This window comes from Thermobia domestica, chromosome 10, assembly GCF_964235325.1.
Source record: "Thermobia domestica chromosome 10, izTheDome1.hap1.1, whole genome shotgun sequence".
Lineage (NCBI taxonomy): Eukaryota > Metazoa > Arthropoda > Insecta > Zygentoma > Lepismatidae > Thermobia > Thermobia domestica.
The window spans coordinates 140,743,556-140,769,469 of record NC_137463.1 but is presented as its reverse complement, the minus strand read 5'-3'; the positions used below and the strand labels follow the sequence as shown (position 1 = coordinate 140,769,469).

General features: G+C 35.4%; 1 protein-coding gene and 1 long non-coding RNA gene across 2 annotated transcripts in view; one reads left to right on the top strand and one right to left on the bottom strand.

The window, feature by feature from the left end:
- Men-b (NADP-dependent malic enzyme b, mitochondrial) overlaps positions 1-25,914 on the top strand; it is a 1,138,140-nt gene that overhangs the window by 478,075 nt on the left and 634,151 nt on the right. The window lies entirely within an intron of this gene.
- LOC145662743 (uncharacterized) lies at positions 139-7,108 on the bottom strand. The gene is made up of 4 exons (XR_014127090.1): positions 6,618-7,108; positions 4,160-4,618; positions 2,381-2,635; positions 139-1,295 (listed from the first exon to the last, which is right to left on the bottom strand). It is a non-coding gene; the product is annotated as an uncharacterized LOC145662743 (long non-coding RNA).

The following is a 25,914-nucleotide window of genomic DNA, read 5'->3' as shown; positions in this document are numbered from 1 at the left end:
AAAATATCAATTCATCATGGCAAGTCCTCTAGAAGATTGCACCTTAGAAGAACAGCGCTCAGTCATTAGGTTTATAGTCGCAGAAGGTGTAAAACCAAGTGAATTTTTTTCTCGAATGTTGAGACAGTACGGTAACAGTTGTATGAACCGTGCGAATGTGTACAAGTGGGTTGATCGGTTTAAAAGTGGCCGAACAAGTTTAGGCCGATGTGGACGTCCAGTGGAAGTTTCTGGTTCTTCGTTGGAATCGAGGATTGACGGACTTATTCGTGATAACAGAAGAATTACTGTTGAAATGATAGCTGAGGAAGTTCAAGTAAGTGTTGGAACTGTTCACAATGTCATTAGTAACATTTTAAAGTACAGAAAAACGCCCGCCCTCATACAGCCCAGCTGACCCGAGATAAGCTTCAAGAATTGGGTTGGGAGGTCTTACCTCATCCTGCATACAGACCAGACCTCGCCCCATCTGATTTTTACCTGTTTGGACCACTCAAAGACGCCCTACGTGGAAAAAGATTTGCTAACAATGAGGAAGTTAAGACAGCGGTGCAAAGGTGGCTTCGGGGTAAATCGAAAGATTTCTTCGCCAAGGGAATTAGGAAGCTGCAAGAAAGATGGGACAAATACATAACTGTAAAGGGTGATTATATTGAAAAATAGCCTTAGTTTTGAAAGATGGAAATAAATCTTTATTGAGCTATAGCAATTTGTCTCGTTACTTATTAAATGCCCCTCGTAATATTCTTTTACGGACCTTCTCAGAGCAATATTTCTTAATACTTTTTAAGGCAGCCAAGCTCCTCACATCGTTATCATCGTGATGGCTAACTCTCATTTGTGAGAGTAACAATATTTACCCTATTTCGCCTACTACGCCATCGAAAAGCAGTAGTTCGTGGAACTTTTGTGCATTGTGACGGATTAACTGAGTCCTTACTGAGGTAGCCTTTGTACGAAGGTTTCATTTCAATACGTATATTTACTTACAACCTGTAACGTTTTCATTTCAATAATTATACCTACTAACACAGATACATAGCTATTTACAACTTTACAAATTTACAATAGTATTAACGCTTCCGTTTCAGTTACTTATACCTACTATAATACAGATACAAAATATTGTTCCCTATATGTATTATAAGAAACTAGGACGTAAGAAATATCCGTTCAGTTCTCCTCTGCATGAAATTCAGTTATTTTGGCCATTCTTCTGTCTTGAACACATTTATCTGTCATATCAGCATGAATCTTTGACGGCTTAACATCAGGAAACTTTGCCACAACAAAATCTTAATAAGAAAAAAAGTATTCAAATTAACAATAGAAAGGAATATGTGAACAAAACGTACATCAAAACTACTACAAATGATCTAACAACAACAGAACTTTTTGATCGAAAGAAAGAATGAATCAGTCAATTTAGTCAATTACTATTTCTACAGTTACGTATTTATTTCCATTTATTACAAGTTTGATTTTTGATAAGTATAAAAAATGATTAAAAGGAACAAACAGTATCTATAATATTTCTGTTTCTCTTGCATTGCATTGCATTCAAAATTAGTTTTTCCAATACGATAAAAAACGTAGATTATCGTTATTCATAACACTCATTCTTCCACTCGCCTACACTCACATGAGGGAGAAAGAGATGATTATCTAAAATGTCCTACAGGAATAATAAGGAAAAACAATCTTCTACCAATAGCATAAAACTGATGCTTAGGAATCTACAATGTTAGGTACTGTAAATATAATTTTACGGCTGATTTGGAAGTAATAGTGAAAAATGCACCGCAATGCTACAATAAAGTTATAAGTCACTTTCTCACATTTATATAACTGTTGAATTCAATTATGCTTTTCTCGTATTCATATAAATATTTCAAAGAGTTAAGAGTTGGAGAACACCCTTCTAATAATAATAGTTCAAAAAAGTCCCTAAAATGTCAATTCAAAACTTTCACTGACATTTTTTTTTTTTTTTTAGATGAGTTAAAGAATAAGCCCCCAAGAGATATTCTGAAATTAACAATTTTACGAGCAGAATGCATGGTTACAAACCGTCGGTTGGTGAAATTTGGTTCGCGTTTCGACAGTGTAAGTCATGTATTTGATAGCCACCACAGTAAAGATACAGTAATAAAATATGTCTGAATTTACTCATTGTAGCTTGCATTGCAGTGAAGGAAATTATGCAAAGAAAAGACATTATAATCGAAGTACATAATGTGATGAACGCATATAATAGCGTTGTATTAAGTAACTTGGTACTATATATCCTTTCAAAAAATCCGGTGAAATACTCCACAGGAAATTGCTGGATACTTTATGTCAAATACACGCATGCAAACATAAAATTGCTTTAGGTTACCTTTAATGGCACAAACATCATCTTGTAGAAGGGTGTTTTTATTATTATTATTATTATTATTGCTCCATGGCCACTGACTGATGATGTACCAAGTTCTTCTTTAGTGGAAAGAGCAATCAAATTTCTTATCAGTTTTGTTGAGCACTTGTTTGCAGCAGCTAGACACTTCAGTAGTACTGATCTTTTAATCGTTATATCCGGATAATCTGCACTCAATGTAACTTCATTTGAAACAGATGTAGATGGGTAAGCAATCTGTGGATTTAAAGAAAATCATTATAATACAAAGAAAATTGTGATCCTTTCCAGTGGTATGTTTCTAGAAAATAAAGAACCCTGACAGGTTAGGTTACGATATCATAGCTACATTTTATGATTCATACACATAGATCTATTACCTATCAAAATAGAAATGTGCCCTGGAGCTGCGAAGGCTAAAATGCACCGCTGATCCTTTCACCCAAAAAATATACGAGTTCCCACCTTAGTAATAGTTATTTTTAAAAATGATAACAATTAAATGACAATGCCACGACCGCTTAACGTTCGTTAGTTTACTATTCAGGAGACGCGGATCCAAATCAAGTAGCTGGCTGTCACCCAAACCAGCATTTTCAGAAGCTAATCTGTTTTCACAGGGTTACGTCTATAAAATTAGCTCTGGCAAACACATTTCTACACCTTTTTGACTGAATCTACTTGTAAATAGTGCATAGAAAAGTAAAAATACTTTTACATTTGTAGATGTACTATGAGGTCACACTACGTGCATTACAGAATATGGGAAAGGGGCTTCTGGTCTATTTACCTAATGCTTAAAAATAGTGTTTTCCAAGAACGTAATTATGCACTAATTATGCCTTTCTTGGCTAAAACATAAAAACTTGTGTTTTAATATGCACTACTTTGGTTAAATCACTCTACGTATACCAATAATTCAGGACTGAGGCTCATGCGATTTAAAAATGAAATGAGATCTTTGAGTTTTACGTCCCACAGTTATGCCGGCTAAGCTAAAGGAGATGATGATGATGAGGAATGAATGAAAGGGTGGAATGAAGAAAGTGGGAGGAAACGGGAGAACCCAGAGGAAACCCACGCACATGTTGTTTGCCAAATACAAAGTTCACTTGACGGAGCTGGGATTGAACCCGGGACCCCAAGCACCAGAGGTGAACGCTCTACCACTGAGCCACCGTGATCCCTCATGTGATTTAAAGTGACAGTAGTACATTAATTACAAGGGCACATCTGTGTATTTAACTCCACAGCGTTAATGATAGTTTGTCAATTGGACGACTCATGCGTTCTTATACTTAATGCACTATTATAGGTACGTGTGTCACTAAATCACAAGAGCTTCTTTAACTATTACCGTCGGATGAAATCACAATGCACACAGCATAGGTTTATTTTTCCCCACAAAATGTGTGGAAATATGACATGTAAGCGTCTCGTGGCAAATAGATCAGAAGCCCCTCGTCCATACTATTACACACTACGAATACAAGCGCTTGCACATTACTTTCATCACAGGAAGCTAGATTATATAACTATTACCACTTAAAATAACTCAAACTATATGTAAGATATTCTATATTTGATTCAGTAGACCATCTTGTGTATGTTACCGATATTTAAAAAAAATGTTGATAAATATACGATTTGCAACAGTAGTATTCTTGGTATACTATGTTGTGAAACATCATAAAAATATAAATTAATACTGCTGATGAATTAATGGTAAATGATATTCTTAAAGACAAAATAGCTACTCACACTCGAATAATTTGACTGTACATCTGTAGATTCATTAGAATAATCAACATTGATGAGATCCAACAGAAATTCCTTAACGATCGGTGGAACAGTCAAACGCTTTTCAGTGGACGTTGATATGCACTGTTTTTTCAGTGCGGCCACAACACACTTCTCTTCTTGTAGTTGCTGTTTCAGGTCTCCAATTTGCTTTTCTAACGTTATTCAATTCATACACACATCGTTTCCATTCGATTCATTTGCTTCTTTGTTCCTTTTAGGGGACTTTCAGGGAGCTCTTGAGGAAACCCATCACCTTGTACGCAAAATGCTTCTTCAAATCCTTGCTGTAGTCTACGTTGCTTTACTTTCGGCGATGAATTTTCATCTTGGGAGTTTTCACCCAAACTTCCATTGCTGTTTTCATCAGCACATTCTTTAGATGAGTTATGTAATTTTTTCTCAAGTCAGATTTTGTACCTGTAACGTAATAAGATCATATTGAACGCTAAATATAACAGACATATTCGATACCAGAACAGTCTAACTCAACCAATATACTCATCATTTTTTTAATATCCGCATGAAAACGTAAAGTTATTATTTCTTCTCATACTAAGGTAGCTTAGGTTTTGTTAGGTTACGTTCAGTTAACACACGGTGCTGGTTTACTTTTGCCGCACCACGTTTTGGAAAATTTACAGGTAAAATTTAATACTTTGCTTCAAAAGACATATTTAAAGAGAACATATTTCTGCAGGCGATAGAATTAAATACAAAGCAATACACCAGTATTTTAGGTTTACAAGTGTATGATTTCTACTGTAAAATCATTGCAAATGTTCTACAACGGATAAAATGAATGAATGCATACGAAAAATGACTGTATTAGATACTATTTTCCACCGGCAGTGTATTTCTGCACAATATACAGAAGCCGTATTTTTTGTTTACAAGTGGAGCCCTACTAGTATGAAACCATGACAAGTGCCATTGAAACTCGTATTATTGTCAAAACCTAATTGTTTTTAGTACTCTCGCTTATGCGTAAACCCACTGTCGCTGACGCGCGTACTCTCTTCGGATGCACCCCATCGCTAGCGAAGGACCCTCTAGCTTGACCCTAATCTAAATCGGTTACATAGCATTCTAGTGCTTTTTTATATAGTAGCTACCTAGCACAGATAAGTTGGTGTTTTCTGCACTATACGTTTTATGCCACATACGGACGTCATATATATACGCAAATCGTAAAAGAATTGTAATGTTTCAACAATCACTTCTGATGGCCCCCTTGAATTTTAACTATGTCAAATGAGATATTTTCATGTCGGCCATCACAAATTATTCAAGAAACATAAAGAAGGGAATTAGTGAAAGAATTATACTTTCTCAACAATTATTTCGAGTGGTGTGCCAAAATAAACCTGAAGGTAATTCATCGTAATTAGTTACCTGTACGGTTTCGCTTTACACTATTCCTACCTATACCTTTTTAACACACACACACACACACACACACACACATATATATATATATATATATATATATATATATATATATATATATATATATATATATATATATGAACTAAATTATTGTTTAATTCACAAATACAGAAACACTACTTGAAATACAAAATAATAAGCTACATAATGTAGATAAGTAGGAAAAACACGAATAGGATATTTTGCATATACACAGAAAGGGTTAAGTTTAGAGTTACCCCTCCGCTTTTTATAAAAATCAGGAAAATTTACAGGAGAAATGAGGTAAGAAATGATAATTTGAAGTTTTTATTTGATGTTTAGGAATGTAAGTTCGGAGGGAGAGTTATGTTTAATACGAGAAAAGATATGTGGAAGTTAGTACTATTTGCCGGATGCGGAAGGTTTCAGCAGCATGGTAGTTGCAAAATATGGCGAATATGGCGAACAGGTGTGACGGATGCGCAAAAATAATGAAGAAAACCTTTTAAATATTTGTAAAACACACGGAGTACTGAAGTTAAATGAAATGTAACAATTTTTAATACTTTAAGCACTGTGTTTTTGTATGTTGCAAAGTCCAAGGGCAACTTCAGACTGGAGGGGCAACTCTAAACTTAAGCCCACAGAAAAAACTGAAAACAATAATAGATATTTAGTATACTGCTTAGGATAGTGAATTTGAAAATATACAGGGTATTCTCGTATATACACGAAGCAATAACAGAAAAGCATGTGAAAGCCGAAAATCGAAACAATAACAGGAAATACAGGAAACAAGAATGTCAAAATACATATGATGAATTCTACAATTGCATTTTAATGCTTCATTTTATATTAATATTTTATAACAATAACAACAATGAAATTTAAACATGATTTCTAAGGAGCAAACACAATTTACTAATATACGTTATTGTGATAAGCTTTGCAACAGCATTTTCAAACTTTCGCCGAGATTACAGACAAAAGATCTCCTTCGGTTCCTTACCAGAGGGTAGCGTTCCCAAAACTGATGCAACGTTCCCTTTTTGTACTGCCATACTGATGCGTTGCAGTAGAAAAGAGGTTGCTCTAGCGTCTCCTGACGATAAATAAATGCGGTGACCAACTTCTTTTATAAATCTAAGGCCTTCGGGACCCCATGAACCACCCGATTTGATACATATAGCGACAAAATTATATTCGAGTAAATTGCTATACTTCCTGCGCTTTTCTGTTTCCGGCGAGCAGCCACGTTGCCAGCTTGTGCTGAGGAAGAAAGTAGATTTGAAGGGGCGAAGGTGTTCGAACAAGTAAAATCCCATAGAAGTGCTTTTCCTTTCTTCCACGGTATTAGGGTCATACCATCTAGCCTCTTGCCGTCTGCACGACTGCATCCCAACGGTTCACATATAGAAGGAACGCCTGCTGAAATTAGCGCCCTCATGATAGTGTCGTTGACGCTGGAGTGGCGTGAATGTCTGTCCGCACTATTGGCAGAGGAGAGTCCATGAAGGCCCTTCTTGTCTACGACACTTCTACAGGCAGGACATCTGTGTTGCTCGCAAACATCTGCTCCCTAACGCAGTGCACTGGCAATTCGGAAACTGTCATTGGGAAGATATAATCCTGAAGAAGGTGATGGGATAGCATGGAGCCAAGCACCTGCTTCTGGAGATGATGTAGCTAGGAGTCTGGCCTTATCTTCTGGGTTATCGGATGACTGAAGCAGAGCTGAAAAGTGATGATTTATAAGAGGATCGTCCCAAGAGGACTGTAGTCCTCTCTTATCAAGATCAGGGGGATCTGATCACACCATAGATGACCACTTAGCAATGCTATCGTTGACATCCGAATCCGATACTAGGCTAAGATCTTGTTGGAGAATGGTCTCGATCAATGGCTTAGCGCCATAGAATGAAGACAGAAAGGATGAAATAGCCAGATCCATGCCGCGGCAAATGCCGAGACCTCCGTGGTTAACAGGAAGGGACGCCTGCAAGCAAGAGTTATTGTTGAGTAAACAATTTAGGATAGATTCTAGACCGGTTTTCAAGGTGTTGTCGTTGCATTCAAGTAGATCAGCATCCCGCCAAGAAGGAGCACAGCGAAGAAAGTATAGCAGCCTTGGCATGGACAATGAGGCACGTAGTAGGTAAAAGGCAGAGTGAGCTGAAATCAAGGAAAGACGTGTAAAGAAGAATTCTATTTAGAAATTTTGTCTTTTAATAATGTTCGTCTTGTCTCATTAGATAATGCTGCTCCTAATAAGCTGGCGTCATCTGTCGAAATTCTTTGAATCCCAGGCGCGGCTTCGTCAAACAGCTTGAAGAGGTTATTAGACTGCTCATTGGAAACTCCGAGAAAACTGACCTCACATTTGGAGAAATTCATTTGCAATCCGATCTTCTTAGCCCGTCTAGGGATCATTTCTAATGTCTCTAGTACTGTATCCTTGTCTCCAGCTATAGCCCCGTCATCCAAATACCATATGTTCAGTTCTGTATTGATACTATTAACGATGGATTGTAAAGTTAGTACGAACAAACCAGGGCCAAGAGTCGCCTTGTTGTACGCCACGCTGAGAGAGGATTATTTCATCTCCCAAGTATAAGTTGCTCGATTGCGAGTAGCACTGATGGACGTATCGATAAATTGATGGAAAACTGTTTTTTACCTGTATGAGCATAGAATCACGATTCAACTCGTTAAATGCTTTTCTGAAGTCTATTTTCAGAAACTTTCTCCTGCTGGTGTGGAAAAGAGTACTACATACGAGCAGCGTGGACTGCTGCTTTTGCTCCATGTGGGACACAAACTCCCAGTTGGTGTGGGGATAGAAAATGTGGTAGAGGTTCTCTAATTCTATGGCAAATGATTTTGGCTGATAATCTCCTCCACACATTGCCTATTGCGATAGGACGAATGCCGCCACTTTTCTTCCTCAAAGCTATTAGTGATGCTCCAAAGAAAATAGATATAATTTCCGTGGGCACATCACCGGAAATAATCAGGTGGAGAAAATCGCAGATAGCGTTAGTCAGTTGATCTTTAGTTTTGCAGTCTCTGGAGAGTAGGAGGTCCTTTAATATTGAAGGACGGAGACTGTCCATACCTCCTGATGACCCGGAAGGAAATGATTTAAGTGCCTTCGTAAACTCGTCAGCTGATACTCTAGGCACTACAATACTGGGCTCAATGAGATCGGGAGGTTCAAAAGGGTGGCTGTGAGCTGGATGTTTCTCTTTTAATGCTTCTAATACAGATCGATTCGGAGAAGCTATGGTATCTTCTGAGATGAGAAGCCGTACTGCGTTGCGGACATCACCATCTACTAATTTGTTCTCGACATTCTTAATGTTAAAAGTGGAATTAACTGGTCGTCGAGCTTTGAAGGATTTTATACTGTGGTTAGGAAGAGCTTCGCAACGGGAATCAGACCAACATCGCACTCCTTGTTTAACCCATGATGTTAAATTATTCACTTTGTCAGCTTTTGATGGCACGCACAGTGTAACGTGAGGAAAAAAGAAGAGATCCATCCAAGCTTCTGAGTCGTTTGTACGTACAATCTGTTGCAATACCTCGCACAGAGAGTCTGCCACTGTAGCTCTAGCCCATCGAGGTACCCTGCGCAACATTGGAGTAGAAGACTTTAATCTTGCTAGAAGCTTATTGCATTTGGAGATCAAAGTTTTTCTTGCGTGATCGACATTATCAGTGGATGATTGCGACTTCCGTGAAAGCGAGAATGATTTGGTTTTATTGATATCATAATGGCACCTGCTATTGTGAATTGCTAGGCCTTTTAAACTAACACACAATTTGTTACAAAGCTTACAGGTAGTCTCGTTAGGCCCGTTTGAAAAATCAATGCTCATGTTTAATGCGGTATCATTTTGGGTTTGATTTCTTTGGTGAAATTTTGATCCTGATGCGTTGCTTAAATGGGAGAAATCTGCATTTTTGGACCTGCAGTTTTTATTAATATCATCACTAATAGCAGTGAAAGGATTACTGGTATCATTAAAAGAATCACGATCATCTTCCATAGTTATTATAAAATTTTAAATTACACCCAACTACATTGTTGGAAATGTAATATTGTTTGAAAAATAACGACCATTAATTGAAAACAGCAAATTTTCAGTCAATCATCTGAACCACTGAAGCGATTCGAAAACAGATTTCACCAAAAGTCCCATCAAAACTTAAACCACACATCACTTCGTAACAAAGGGCATAAAACCTCACTTCACCTACACTAAACGAAGACAATTGCGCCGAACACGAAAGACACTTCTGCTTCCAATTACAATATATATCACTGACCGGTAACATGCGCTTTGTAACGTTGATATCACCATTCACTTCTTTTCGTGGCAACTCTTTACCTTGACTCAGCACTGGTATTTGATTTAGTGACACATTATTAGTAGTACGGGTGCATGAGTACTTAAAAACAAGAAAACTATGATTATAGATGGAAAGGACATTAATAAGTACTTGCATGCGCCTTTGTACTTTAATGGATTGTTAATAGTGTCATTAAATCACTGGCTGAGCCAAGGTAAAGACTATAGCGCGTCTCACTCTTAGATTGCACTACAGAGTAAATGGAGCGCGCTGTTGCCACATTACTTCCTCTGTATGTTTTCTTCTGAAGAAAGAACAAGAAAGACTGAAAGAGTGCCTGACTCTGTAAATAAAGCCTTTCTCAAATTCATATATTTTCATCGCTTTTGCCATTCCATTTGCTCAAATTCATTTGAAACGTCGAATTGGAGGGTACGAAACAACAAGAGTCTAATAATTGTGTGTTAGGTAGGGGGTTTCCTTTTATGATGGTTTATAAATCGTTGCAATGAAAGTTTAATGGGAGCAATACGAAATCGACAAGATATACGAAACGAATAGGAAACATACGATTGAAATAAATGGCAAGCTAAACTGTTTCATACAGAAATTTCCTGTACTGTCTATGCGGCAAGCTAAGAAATAGCAGTGGGTAAGATACTGCTACTGAACCTGGATAAGAGTGTTGGAATAGGGGTGATCGTAATATGTGACTAGAAAATATGACGTACGAAAACGCTCATCTGTCTGTGTACGCAAACTATCCGCTTGTCAAACTAATTTCGCTTGTCAAACAAGTTACATTGTAAAGTATATTTTAAAGTCGGCTGCTCCCCACTTCCGATGGTTTAGATTTGATTTTCCCCGCGGAACAACAGTATAATATTTAACAAATACTAGGAGGTCTAAATGGAACATCGCACTATAATAGAAATTATAAATGCATTTGTGAATATTAACGAAAAATTTGTAAATTTAAAATTAAAAAACGAAGAAAAGAACGCATGGTAAATACCTTTTAATCACTTCCGCTGCTTCCGCTTAAAGGTAAAATCCCTTCCATGTATTCAGTCTGTAGGTGAAAACCCGAAGAGCAATAAACCCGAAATGTAAACGTGAAATAAAAGCAAGGATTGGAATAGCGAAAGAAGCCTTTAGGAGGAAAGATAGTCTGTTTTGTGCGACCTTGAATAAAGAGTTGGCAAAAAGACTCATAAAATATCTCGTGTAGAGTATTGTACTCTAAGGGTCACAAACATGGTCATTATCCAAAAAATGATTTAAAACGACTGGAAGCTTTCGCAATGTGAGTGTGGAGGAGAATGGAGAGAATTAGCTGGGTCGAACGAAAAACGAATAAAAGAGTATTAGAAATGGTGGAGGTCAAAAGAACAATTTTAGATATAATTAAGAAAAGGAAGAGAAACTGATTGGGACAGTGGCTAAGAAGGAACTGTATCATGAGGATCGTGCTAGAGGTGATGGTGACAGGTAAAAGAGGGAGGGGACAAAGGTAACTACAATTACTGGACGATATCAAAATAGAAAAATCACACGTGAAGACGAAGGGGTTAACGTAAGACCGTGGATCATGGATGCTTCTCAGTGGCAGCAAGTGACCTGCCAAAAATGGTGGACAGTGGCGGCGATTGGACGTTAAAAGTGGGGGGGCAAGATATGATCTGAATATGTGTATATCAATGTTGGTGTTCCTGGTTGTTTCTAACACTTTGTTTGACGAAAGGTTGTATAACTAATAGGATACTATATTTTTTAGTTAAAATACCGTATATCGTGTTTCATATTTAATTAAGTAAATTGACAAGAGTAATTTACTTAATTGCCCATGATTCCTTCCTCATGAACATCTTAAAATTCTGTCTGGAAAATTGTGTGATCAGATTATTTAATAACATATTTGTAAAATAAATAAATAGAAAAGATATTATTAATCATACTAATGAATAATGAGGCTTGTTTTGTAGAAGTTATATTGAAACTGGGGATTAATGTACAACTTACATTTTTAATTCCATACTTGCCATTAAATGTATGTTATTACTCTTAGAAAATGAAAGACAGTAAATACTACAAGCATATGCTACGACGCAATTGTAATATTAATTCCTTTGAATTGCAATTAAAACGCAATTCCTGTAGCTGTCTTAACTCCACGGGAAGACAAATAACCAATACACTCTTACGCAACGAGAAATATTATATGGTGCCATTTTTTCTATGAACCAGTAATATATGCAAAAACTTTACATTTCCAAATGCAACTATATACCGTACATTAACCATTTTAAATTATGGCTTTTTAAATTATTGAATTTCAGTCAATCAGCTACAGTATCATCCCTATCTATCCTAGGATCATGGTTAGTACCTCATTCTCTTCAGAATAGAACAACCTTTCAAACGGTTCTATTTACGTTTTCCTATCATGTCGCTAAGGCGGGAAATTTTGAGGGAAATCTGGATTTTTTCTGATTTTTTCATACTTTGATTCCCTCTGGATCCCCTTTGTTAAGGCACAGATCTCAAAATCAACTGAAAATACGAAAGGGTGTACCAAATGCGTATAAAAAATTCAAGCTTCTATCTTGAAAACTAAGTGCGGGAAAATGTTTACCAATTCATTCATTCATTCATTCATTCATTCTTTATTCATCCATGTCGTACATTATTGATCAGAGACCAGTACATAGGACTTGTCAAATAATAAGAAGGCATTTCAATATAATTGATACTACATTATTTTACAAACTATCATCCAAGTATTCATTAATATGATAATACATCTTGTTACACAAAAAATTAAATAGTTCATTTTTGAAGTTGCGTATGTTTTTGATATCCTTTAAATAACTTGGGAGCTTATTAAACAACTTAGCGGACATAGGAAGAACACTTCTTTTGGTGCACGCATAGTTTTGGTATGCTGTGAATATGTTGTTCTTTTGTCGTGTGTTGTATGAATGTACATCGTCAACATGAAGAAAGCTACTTTCATTTCTCTTTACATATATGATACTTTTGTATATGTACAGACAAGGCACAGTTAAAATTTTATTTGACTGAAAGATCCTTTTGCATGAGGACCTTGGTGATAGATTAAAAATAGATCTTATTGCCTTTTTCTGTAGACGAAAAGTAGTAACACTGGAATAGGAGGCTTCCCAAAAAATTATTCCGTAATTTAACAAGGATTGAAACTTACCATAGTACAATAACAGCAAAGTTTCTTTTGACACTGAACCACGTAGTCTATAAATGACAAAACAGATACGGCTTAATTTGCTGTTTAGCTCAGTAATATGTGCATCCCATGTAAGCCTATTGCTTATTGTTACACCTAAAAATTTAGTGGATTTTGAATAGTCTACATCAGTTGAATTTATCACAATGGGAGGTACTGTTCGAGGTGTACATGAGTAATGAAAATTTAGTGCTTTTGTTTTCTTTGCATTTATCAGCAGTTGATTCTGAGATGTCCATTTTATCAAACGCTCCACAGTTTGTTTTAATTTACTTTCTAGTTCAACTGTATTGTCTGCTGTTACAAGGACATTTACATCGTCAGCATATAGTACAATATGTTGGGGATACATATATTGAACAAGATCATTTATGTAAAATAAAAAAAGAATTGGCCCAAGAATTGAGCCTTGAGGAACACCAGCAGAGATAGTAGCAGTTTTGGATGAAAATGTGACTTGCTTATTGTTAATTATTTTTTGTATTTTTACTACTTGTTTTCTGTTTGTCAGATACGAGCGAAACCATTCATGTACTACACCCCTAATACCATATTTCTGGAGTTTTGCCAGTAGAAGTGAATGTTGAACACTGTCGAATGCCTTGGAGAAATCAACAAATAAACCTACTGCATATTTTCCCTTATCAAGTACTGTATAAACCTCTTTAATAAAGTTAAACAACGCTGTATCAATTGATTTGTTTTTTTGGAAACCATGTTGAGAAGATGAGATTAGGTTATGGCAGGATATAAAATTTCTCAAGCGCGATAACATTAGTGATTCAAAAATCTTCGAGAAAACAGACAAAATAGAAACAGGCCTATAGTTTTGAACATCATAAGTATTTCCTTTTTTGTGCAAAGGTATAACTTTTGCAGTCTTCAATCTGTCGGGGAAAATGCCTGTTTCAAATGATACATTTACAAGAAAGCATAGTTGTTTCACTATTAAATGCGCACTCTTTTTTATAATTAGGGATGGGACTTCATCTATACCTGCAGAACGGGTACTAGAAAGCCTTTTGATACAGTCCAACAATTCTTCTTCAGTTACCGGAGTTACATACATACTATGTTTGTTGCATGCAATATTTGGCTCTACAGCGAGATCCGACTTTCCAGGTGGTAAATTCGTATCAAGAAAATACTGATTAAAGACTTCAGTAATGGCAGCAGGATCAGCGAAAGAATTGTTTCTATAATTAACTTGTGATATTTCGCGCATTGGAACAGTCTTTGATGAATTGTTTATTACGTTCCACGCACCTTTCATTTTGTTTTTATATCCGTGTATTATAGTGTCATTGTGGATTCTTTTGGCTGTTCGAATAACATTCTGATATATTCTTTTGTATGTTTTTATATGGGAAATAACTTTATCTGGTAAATTAACACAGGTTTTCTTAAGTTTATGATAATATACAAGCTTTTGCTTTGAAATTTTTATTCCTTGCGTGACCCACTTTTTCATCTTATTAAGATCTTTCCGTAACTGTAATGGAAATGCTATGTTAAAATTATGTAAGAAAACATCAACAAAATAATTGAATTTGTCATTAGCACTAGGTAAGTCGTACAAGGGATTCCAAGATTCACGAGATAATAGAAAACAAAAATAATTTATATTTTCCGTTGAAAATAATCTGGTTGTTCTCGTTATCGGTTTTGGACTTCCCTTCACCAGTCTCCCGGTAGGTATTCTACAATAAATGGCTTCATGATCAGAAAATCCAAGTTCAGTAACTTCAAAGAAACATTTAAGATTACTTTTTGGAATAATAATTTGGTCGATAGCTGTCTTTCCTTGACGAGTAGGTACGTTAATAATAGTTTGTAGTTCATATAAATTTAACATATCTTGAAATTTAGATTTATCAGTTGAATTCTTTAACCAATCTATGTTTATATCCCCACAGATAACTACACTACTAAATTTTCTACGTAAGTTCGCTAGAAGTTTCTCAAAATTTTTAAAGAAAATTCCTAAATCACCAGAAGGGGTCCTATAGATACACACAATACAAATATTTAACTCTTGAAGTTTTGATGCGACTACCTCACAATGCATTTCAACGCAAAAATTCCGAACGTCAATCTCAGTTGCATGTATATAAGAGCGAGCAAAAATTGCGACACCACCTCGACTTTTGACTGTACGAGAGTAGTGAGTAATAATATTAAAACCGTTTAAACTAACCATATTAACGATATTTGCATCTAACCAGTGCTCACATATACAAAGAAGCTGTACATTTGAGAAGTCGCTTTCCAACAGTACCTCCAGAAGATCAATTTTGTTCCCTAAACCTTGCACATTATGAAAAAGAAGGTGTAAAGAATCAGTATTTCCTACCATAAAAAATCATTGGATAACATCTTACGCATTCTCTTCCGTCGTTCTATCTTTTGAGCATTTTCAGTTATGTTATTACAATCTTCTGCTTTATGCACTGAACTACTTGGCCTTTGTATTAAGCTAATCCTATCAATATGATCTACTCCTACACTACCACACTCTACGTTAATATTGGAGTATGTGTCAAGTGTCTTGCATACGTTATTGCTACTGTCTCTTACTACAGGTGCTAGACTTTCATTATTGTCTAACGATGTTTGCCATGGTAAAGGGATGACGCTTGTCGAGACTACAGATGATGATTCTACAAGTTCAGCAAATTTATTACACATTGAACGTTTTCCAGTGTTGTTTAAATGTAGTCCGTGTTTAGTAAAATTATCCCTTTCCATAAAGCCCAAATCAACGTACCTTACATTACAATAACCTTTGCATATTTTGGAAATTTTGCTGTTTGTTTGTTTTAAATGTACATTAACACAGGAGTTACCGTCTAAGTCATGTCTATGTGGAATACCTGCTACAATTACGTTAGTGTTATTTAACATATTTAGACACTTGTACAGATTTACCACAGCTTTGTTACCCTCACCACGTGCAACATCGTTCTCCCCGCCAATGATTATTAGTGTGTCTTTCATACTCATATCCTTGCACAGCGAACCACAGTCTCTCATTGTTTCACTCATGGTGGCACCCGGCTTCGCGATACATGACACTTCATAACTGTTGCTTAATACGTCTTTTAACAGAACTGCTGTGTTTCTGGCGTGACTGTCCCCTCCCACAATGTCCCAGATGACCCGTATGTAATATAAAATTTTCCTGAGAGATCCCTATTTATACTGTGATCATTGTTCGTACATCATTCCCTTCAGAATAGAACATACTTTCAAACGGTACCACTCACATGTCTCCCTTATGTACCTGAGGTGGGAAAATCATGAAAAAATGGATTATTTGTTTAAAAAATATTCCTTCTTTGTACGTTTTTGCCCCTCTGTACCCCCCGTTTTAACGCAGAGATCTGAAACAAATCTGAAAAATACTACGGGGTCTATTAAATGTGTGTGCAAAATTTAAATCTTCTAGGTGCAAAAGTAAGCTCGCCAAAAATAATATTTCTACAATAATCCAGATTCCCGTATAAAAAAGGTTCTCAGGTAAAAATTCCCTGAGACTTCCCTATTTATATTAGGATCATGGTTCGTACATCATTCTTTTTAGAAAAGAACAGCCTTCCAAACGGTACTATTCACATATCTCCATCATGTATCTGAGGAGGAAAAATCGCGAAAAAAGGGATTTGTTAAAAATATATCCTTTTTTAAACTTTTTACCCCTCTGGACCCCACTGTTTTATCGCAGAAATCTGAAAATAATCTGGAAAATATGAAGGGGTGCACTGACTGTGTGTGCAAAATTTCAATCTTCTAAGTGCAAAAGTAAAGCGTGCAAAAAGTAAAAAAAAGTCATAAAAATATTTTTAATTATGACGTCATCACACTACGTCTCGACGCAGAAAGGCGTGAAAGCATATGTAACATGTTCTACAATACTTGCAGGCTTGAGAAAAAACAAGTAAAAAGCTTTTTTGGTTCTTTTTTAAATCGAATAATGAAAATTCTAGCCTATCACCAAAAAATAGATGATATAATTTAAAAGAGTTCTGAAAACAGAAGCAGAATGAAAAGAAACCCTGTTATATCTGTTCTTAACAAACGCGCAAGTTGTGGCTTTAAATCACGTAGAGTGACAGCCAACAAGGTACGGATCGTTTGACGAGGAAACAAAACCAAACAGAATTATCAAACCCCCTGAAAATTCATTTTGTTTCTTTCATGATTCCTAAAGAAACATCGAGGAAAAGAACAAAGAGCCTTTTCATTCTGCTTTGTGAGCTCATGAAGTTATTTGTTGCTAATGTTTTTCTCATCTTCATCTGCGTATTCAAAGTAAATAAAGAAGTGGAATTACAAACGAAACCAACTTTTATTGTCAAAATAGTCAGCATTCGAAACAACATTAGGGACCACGTGCGAACTCTAAATGAATCAATTACAAAAACAAATAACTTTTTATCACCAGGAGTGAGGAGTTTTATTAACAGATATTGGTCTGCTTTTTCCCTTCCATAGATATTGATCTTCTGAAGAAACAGTTTATTTTGTTTGAGTACCAACTGCATTTTTGTGATTTATGTTATTGCTAACTGAATTACTATTCTGATTCAAGTGTTTACTGTACTCATCCACGGTTGAAATTTGTCTTTCTTGGAAGAGAGAAAATGCGAACTATACGCTCCCGATGTCTGAATGTCAGTCTTTATATATATATATATATATATATATATATATATATATATATATATATATATATATATATATATATAGGGGAAGGTAGTACACAGTGGATCAATTTTTAAAACTTTCAGCACAAATCCATTTAATGCAACTATTACTGGAATTTGTTTAGTATAGAACATGGACACATGTCTCCACTACATTCGTAAGTAATTTATTAATATGAAGCGCTGCTCTGTATTTTACAGTTACAGTTAACGCTAATGCTTGTAAAGTGATTCACTGTGTACCACCATCGTACACAGTGGATCATATATGTGTACACAGTGGATCAAAGGAACAATGTATTGAAAGTAATGAATAGAAACCGTATGATAGGGGCCCATCATCTGAAAATCTCCAAATCTACATAAAATTGTAAGCATTATTGTCAAAATCTTTATTACTCACAATACAAAATAAATTTTAAAATTCTAAATAATAGTTAGAATCGAAGTATTACAAGCATCTTAATTGCATAGTATTAATTTCAGAAATTGATTACCAAAATAAACAATACAAACGACTGTTATAAAACAAACTTTTTAGACAATTAAATTGATATCTTGTACGGAGAATCTTTGGTTTTGGATTAGTAAATTTAGTAGTTATGCACAATAGCATAATCAATTTGTTATAAAATGGAGAATTTAACTTTCTGTACTGAATTCAATTAGTCTGATTATGCAAATTATTAGTTTCACTATGACGACAAAAATATATATCCAGCTCGACAATATCATCCTTTGAAACTTCAAAAGGTTAGCGGAGATCAATTCCATGGAACTCCACCGGCAACCTGATATGAACAGATAGTATTTTATTCTTCACAATAAGAGGTTTTGGAAGCCGTCTTACTATTCAAATATTGTGTGTGGGTGAAATATCTGGATTATTTGGGTGGACGAAACTTTCGTGTATCTTCTCACTTCTTAGAAACGAAATCTAAAAATCATTTTCTTTATTTTATCCGTTTTGCTTCAGATTGTTGCTGAATTTGGACTCCTTTTATTCACTGGCTTCTTTCTCTGTTATTACTTTCTTGGATGTCTGATCTGTTCTGGTTCATGTCCAAGTTGAAAATACGTGAAAGGCTACAGAATTTGGGATATTTCGTAGACAAGTTACGTAAATTACTAAAGAATGCCTCAACATTGTGTTTGTTGAATGACATCAATCTTGAGAGTCTAAGATTGACGCTATTCAACACATCTTCGGGATTTCGAATACTAAGATCTTTATTACGATTCATTCTAGACCTGAAATTTTGCTTTTTGCCCCACTAAGCAGGTATCGATATATTGTTGTTCTTGTCAATTTCATATGCCAAACGCCTCACGGCAACGTAGACTAAGACATCTTGTTGCACATTTTTATGTATTTCGGAAATAAATGCTCCAACTCTGAAGTGAATATTTGTCATACAGAATAATTTGACTTCATTTTAACATTGTCACCTGGTACTTTCTTATTTTTTTTGACACATCTGCTCAAAGTTGTGTAAGCAATGTTCTTCAATTTACCAACGCTGGTAATAGAATATCCCTGCTCCACCACTAATTGCACTGCTTCTCTCATCTAAATAAATGTCTTTTATGTTGCCTTGCGTATATTTCCTTGTGGTTAAACCATTAATCTGTAACGTGTAACATGATATTAAAAGCTCCGTGAAATGCCAATACTATGACTTGTTTCTAAACGAGTATGCCAAATACATTGACTTCTATAAACACAATGAGGTACAGAGGGATCAGTCCACTGTGTACCACACCGATGTGATCCACTGTGTACCACACCGATGTGATCCACTGTGTACTTGTTGATGTCAACCCAAACAGTTTCCCACAACAAGGAACTATTAAAGTAGAAGAACAAAATAAACAATGTTATATTACAAATACATTCTTACCTACCTTCCGTGTCCGTGATATTCTAAATTACAAGATAAATCACAGCGTCAGAGCATTCACTCCTATTACTTCATTTTTTACTTCAGCATAAGGAAAACAGATTTTTCACTTCACCACAAATGAGAAGCATCCATTGTTGTTGACATTTCGTTCATAAGTGTGTAATGTGAAAACAGAATAACTGACATGCGCTAGGTGAATTTGTGCAATAAATAAATGAATAACGCCTTCTGATCCACTGTGTACAATGATTCACTGTGTACTACCTTGTGTGTGTGTGTGTGTGTGTGTGTGTGTGTGTGTGTTAGAGATGCAGAAAAGCCGGCTTTTTTGAATCGATGGTTTTTTCACATAAAAAGCCGGCTTTTTTGGGCAAAAAACGAGAATTTTGGAAATTTTGGCTTTTTTCATTTTCATGATTTTTCTATCTAAATAGCTTTCTTATAGTATATTCTATACTTAGATAAGAATTCCATGACCAAAATGCCATATTTCGCTATAAAATTCACCATCAAGATGGATGGAGCACATGTTTTACGAATTAAAGCTAACATGAAGAATGTAGTATTTGAGGGCAATTTTAGAGGCTATTTAACTTTATTTTAACTTTTGAGTTATCGATATTTTTTCTTCTCGATATCATTTCAGTTTATCGTCTGTTTCATTTCTAAGAGCTTAGTACTCTAGTTTCTAACGCAGAAGTTAAACTTACGTTTTTCTATATATCCGTCAAAGCGTGCGTTTTTCAATATATCCGTCTAACCGTACTTCCACATTTCTGTTATACTGTAGCTGTGCAACGATTTAGCAATAATTTTCCGGATACAACCTTGAATACTAATTTATACAAATAATCAGTAGCGGATTTAGAAACGTACTTTGGGACGGTTTCTCTGATTGTTTCATTTTCTAAAATCTCCTAATTTTATTTGGGAGGAGCTTGAAGTTTATGAGTACAGGCATAACTAATACTGTATTTCGTTTCGTTTATATATTTAGCGATAATCTTCCGGATACAACCTTGAAGATCATTTTATACTGAGAATCAGTGGCGGATTTAGAAAAGTATTTTGGGAGGGTTTTTTTTTCTTACTAATGTTTAGTTTTTCTAAACATTCGTAATTTTTATTTGACGGCAGCTTAAAGTTTATGAGTAAAGGCATAACTAATAGATATTTCGTTTGTTTTAGACATTCCGTAATTTTGGGGAACAGGCTTCAGTCCGAAAGACCGCCCCCCCCCCTAACCCTCGCAAAACCGTCACTGCTGGTAATTAGTAATAATAACGATTTAAAAACAATAAGAAATGAAGTCAGCCAACTCACAGTACACGCACTATTTCTACTTCATAGATGGAATGAAGAAAAGTTTTGTCAGAATGGTCGAATGCTGAGTTGAATTCCGGACTTCTCGATAGAAGCGCAAAAGCTCCAGTCAATCATGTTTGTTGTGCAGTTGTATTTATCTTAACTTAAATATATTCCGTAGTCCTTTTTTGTGTGTGTGTTGGTGGGGTGGGGAGAGTTCCATAATGATATGAAGGGTGTGAGCCAAGAACATGGTAACTAACAAATTTTCAATTGCTGAGTTACGCAGCATCAGATAGGCAGCAACGCATACCGCTTCGTTTAATCCCTCATGTATAGACTTATGTGAAAAATCAGCTTTCCGACTTTCAAAATGGATTGTGCAGCAGAAAATTTCTAATTTCTTAAAATAGTAAAATTATGGGTTACCATGTTCTTATCTCACACGCTTCATATTCAATCCCTCTTGTTAAAAATACAGAAAACTTGAGGACTGAATAAACCGTGATGGTGCTTATATAAAACTGTAGAATTTCAAGAATATACAAAACCAAAAGCTCTAGGTGTGCAGCCTTTAAGTGTATCATATAAATCTAAGTATTTTTCTTATGTTTTATTTTAATTTTATTTTGTTCCAAAAAGAGGGTATGGAATATTTTGAAGTAAAAATACTACATAGAATTTTGCTACTTATTTGAGTATTTTTTTAAAGAAGTATTTACTTTTAGGGTTGGCTGGTTTACACCAGCTGTTTTTCTTCTTTTCTTAAAAAAAATAAACAACTGGTTTAAACCGAAGAAAAAAGGTACGAAAAATGCGAATCGTGTGAACTTCATGGTGACGTTTCCATACATCAAACCATCTGCATTAGTTTTATTTCCTTTTCACCTTTTAATCAAGGTGTCCCATGTTCAATTCTCGGTCGAACCACAACCCTTCTTTCATGCGTAAACAAAGTAGCGATTCGGATGTCACTTTAAGCGAAAGTCTTCTCCTTGATAACTTCGGTATTACGTAAGGATGTTAAGCCTAAACATACGAAACGAAAATAAAGTATATTTCTGCATGCCTGAATGCCTGTTGTTTTATAAAGAAGCCAAGGTTGCTTAAATATACTGATATAAATTGACAAAATTTATCGATTGCCTACGTAGCTTCCAACATTAGCTTGGATTGTACTTTCAATGATATGTACGCACTAAATTTGTAATTTAATACCTCAGTTTTAGCGTACTGATTATGATACGTTGACCTTTAAATTTTACATGCAAAGCAATAACAGGATTTTTTCCGTTATTGTTTTACATTTAGAGTAATGACGGGATTTTCCCGATGGCTAGGGCGGGAGTTTCTCAATTTAAGAAATTTACTGACCGGACTTCTTTAAGCTTATGTGACCTCTTCCAGCATAACCCCGTTGTTGCATAATAACACCAAGGCGAAACAAACTTATTTCTGTCAATATGTAATATAAATACATAAAGCAAAATATCTAAACCCAAAAAAACCTGGTTTAAACCAAAAAAGCCTAGTTTAAACTCCCCCCCCCCAAAACGGGTTTTTGGCATTTTCAAAAACAACCATGGCTCTTGCCAACCCTGCTTACTTTTGTATGTAGGAGGTTAAAAAAAATCTTATTATATACATTGGTTAATCCTTTGGAATTCATAATTTAAATATGTTGAGAAGTAAAACTGTTTGAAATATCTTTTCGAAATTCATGGTTTATTTTCGAGGTTTTATATTATTATCGGCACAAACCACTAATTAAATGACTTTTTGTGTTGTAGAGAAGCGAAACAAAATCTGGTTTATCAATTTAAAGCAGAATTTTCAAAAAAGCCCAAAATTTTCCAAGCAAAAAAGCGAAGCAGAAAAAACCGAGTTTTTTTCCAAAAAAGCCGGTTTTTTTTCCGAGCCCTTGCATCTCTAGTGTGTGTAACTAAAGGAAAAGGAGCGAAGCAAGTGGAATGTAAGATTGAGTGGAGTTGACGCAATGTTTCTCGTAGGTGTGGTCCAGGATTGGATTTTGCGATCATGCTTCAGTTAAGCAATAGATTCGTTCTCGCATAGCATCAAGTGTGAATACTCATCGGTATAGCACAACACTTTACTTTACATCAGTAACTTTAAAACAAACATTATAAGGAAAATAGCAGTGGCAGGATTTGTCACTGCCTTTCTTCTGGTCAGATGCGCGCGCTTTGAAAAGTTGACTCTTAACACTAAAGCCTGTCTCAGACGAGACTGAAGAAGGCTGCGATTCACGATCTAAAACTCACGACCTTACTTAACGATCGTGTGAGAGGTAACTTGACCTTAGTTCAGGTTGAAATTTTCTGCTGTCTTTATTTGGATCCTGACTTTGTGTTGATTTAAAAATCTACACATTAATTTTTGTATAATTTACATAAATAATTATAGTTTATTGATTATATTAATTGTCATGAATTTTTTTTAATTGTTTTTTAAGATTTTTCACATACAGTATTTTGCGCTTTAGTTACTGTTCTCCTTACTGGAAAAGATTTTTTTTATAAACATATGGGTGCTTGGTGAGCTGGGAGGCTGATCGTATAAATACGGTCCATGTTGTGTGGGGGAGGCACTCTCTTCTCAACCACTAACTTCTTCACATCTCCCAGAGATCCTTACCCCTCTGCGCCTCCAATAGTGAAGGTACGCAGGGATGAAGTTTTCCACCACTCAACCGGACTTACCCAATGAGTAGTCGGCTCTGAGAAATACCCTATCATTTCTTTTTAAATCTTAGGAAACTAGAGTATTTTTAGATAGGATGAATTAAGGATTTTTTGTTAGATTCCTATTATAAGGGAGTCTACCTTTTATTTTTGAAGTAGTATAATTAAAATATTTTGATAAATTTTATTTGGGCAGCTCTCTTAAATGATAGAGACTGTTTATTTTAATTTAATAATGATAACTTTTCTTTCGGGATAAGTGAGCCTGGAAGGGGGTTTGATAGAGATAAACTTTAGCTATTTTTTTTTTATAGGTGATGGCGGTCGTTATACGACGAACCAGATAAAGTTTTTTTTTTTTTTTTGAACCGCTTTCGGAATGAGGAGGCGCTGTTTTTTGCTTTTAGTACCCAGTCGCCTGAATGATGTCGGCTGCGGAGAATTTTTTTTTTTAATATTGTGGTTGTCTCTTGAATCAGGGGGCATTCACTGTGTTGTGTTGCCTTTGGAATGAGGAGACATTTAGAGTTTTAATTTTTTAATTGTCTCTTGAATGAGGGGGCATTTAGATAAGCATTTTTGATGATGAGTGATGAATAGCTGCGGATTTTTTCTATTATTTAAGAAATTTTAAGCAGGAACAGCTGAATTAAAGCTGGAAGAGTAATTTTGTTTTTAACCTGGTGAAGATCGAGTGAGTCTTCTTCTAGGTCCCAATTTTAAACAGTCGTCTAGTTGAGTAAGCTGGCGACAAATATAATACTAGGTTTGCTTCGGTCGGGGATCGAATGAGTCCTCTTCCGGAATGGATATTGGCCGCTCGGCTGAATGAACTGACGGTCTAGAAGATAGTAGGTCGGAGAAAAGAATTTGATAGATCAAGAATATTAATATTGTATAAAAATTGTACAAAAATTTGTAAAGTATTTAAGGGAACAAATTAAAGAATTAAAACCAAGATAATTATTTTTTGTTTAATTTTCGCAAATATAAAATATTCTTCACAAGTTATTGAATAGTCTCTATATTTTTCTTGTTACTTGTGTAGCTCTATTCAAGGAAACCGTTAGGACTTTTTTATTTCTTTTTCCCCGGATGAGACCGGGAAGGAGCGAAATTTTCACTTGAAAGTATATATGTAATATATTATCTACTATATATATTATAGAGAATAATTATATATGTGTTTTATAGTTAAGCAACACATATTATTGGCGCCCGAAACCAGAGACAAAGTGAAAATTATTTTTGTATAGAGACTAAGTGAGAGGAAGTTTCTAATTTTTAAGGGAAGCATCAATTTATGAAATTACGTTCGGGAAAGTTTTTAAACATGGCAACGGAACTAGATATAAGAACTATTTGCGAAGCTCTTGGACTAGAATATAGAGAGGAAGTTAGCTCAGAAGAAATAATTTCTAAGATACAGGAATTAAGACGGGAAGAGAACAGGCGCGAAGAAGGAAGTAATTCTGCTGGAGATAATGAGGAAATGGAGTCAAATATTAGTCAAAGTAAATGGGTCGAAGAAATTAGGCTAAACCTACCTGAATTTACAGGAGATATTCCTAGGGAGGATCCATTTGCGTATCTAGACGAATTAGAAGAATTTAAGCAAGCTAAGAAGTTAAACGATGAACAGCTATTGGAATTAGTTGTCCCTCGGACATTGAAGAAAAGCGGGAAAGTTTGGTTTGCTTTTAAACAACCCTTTTCTAGTTACAAGGAATTCAAAAATTCTTTCTTGAAAGAATATTTTAGTTTCAATTACGAACAAGAGATTAAACAGCAATTGCAAAATAGTTTTCAAAAGGCTGACGAATCTTTAGCTTCGTACACGAGGCATGTTGCGCTTATGTTCAGCAGATTAGAAGATCCCCCGGATGAGAAATCTCAGGTCGATTTCATTATGGAGCGTTCTCACCCAAGATTCAGACAGCTGTTATATAACAAGGAAATTGTAACTCTGAAACAGCTAGAAAGCGAAAGTTTGAAGATCCAGCATCTTCTTTTGAGTGAATTATTATATCTACCCGAACGAGAGGCACCCAAGGCATGCAATCCTATTGCA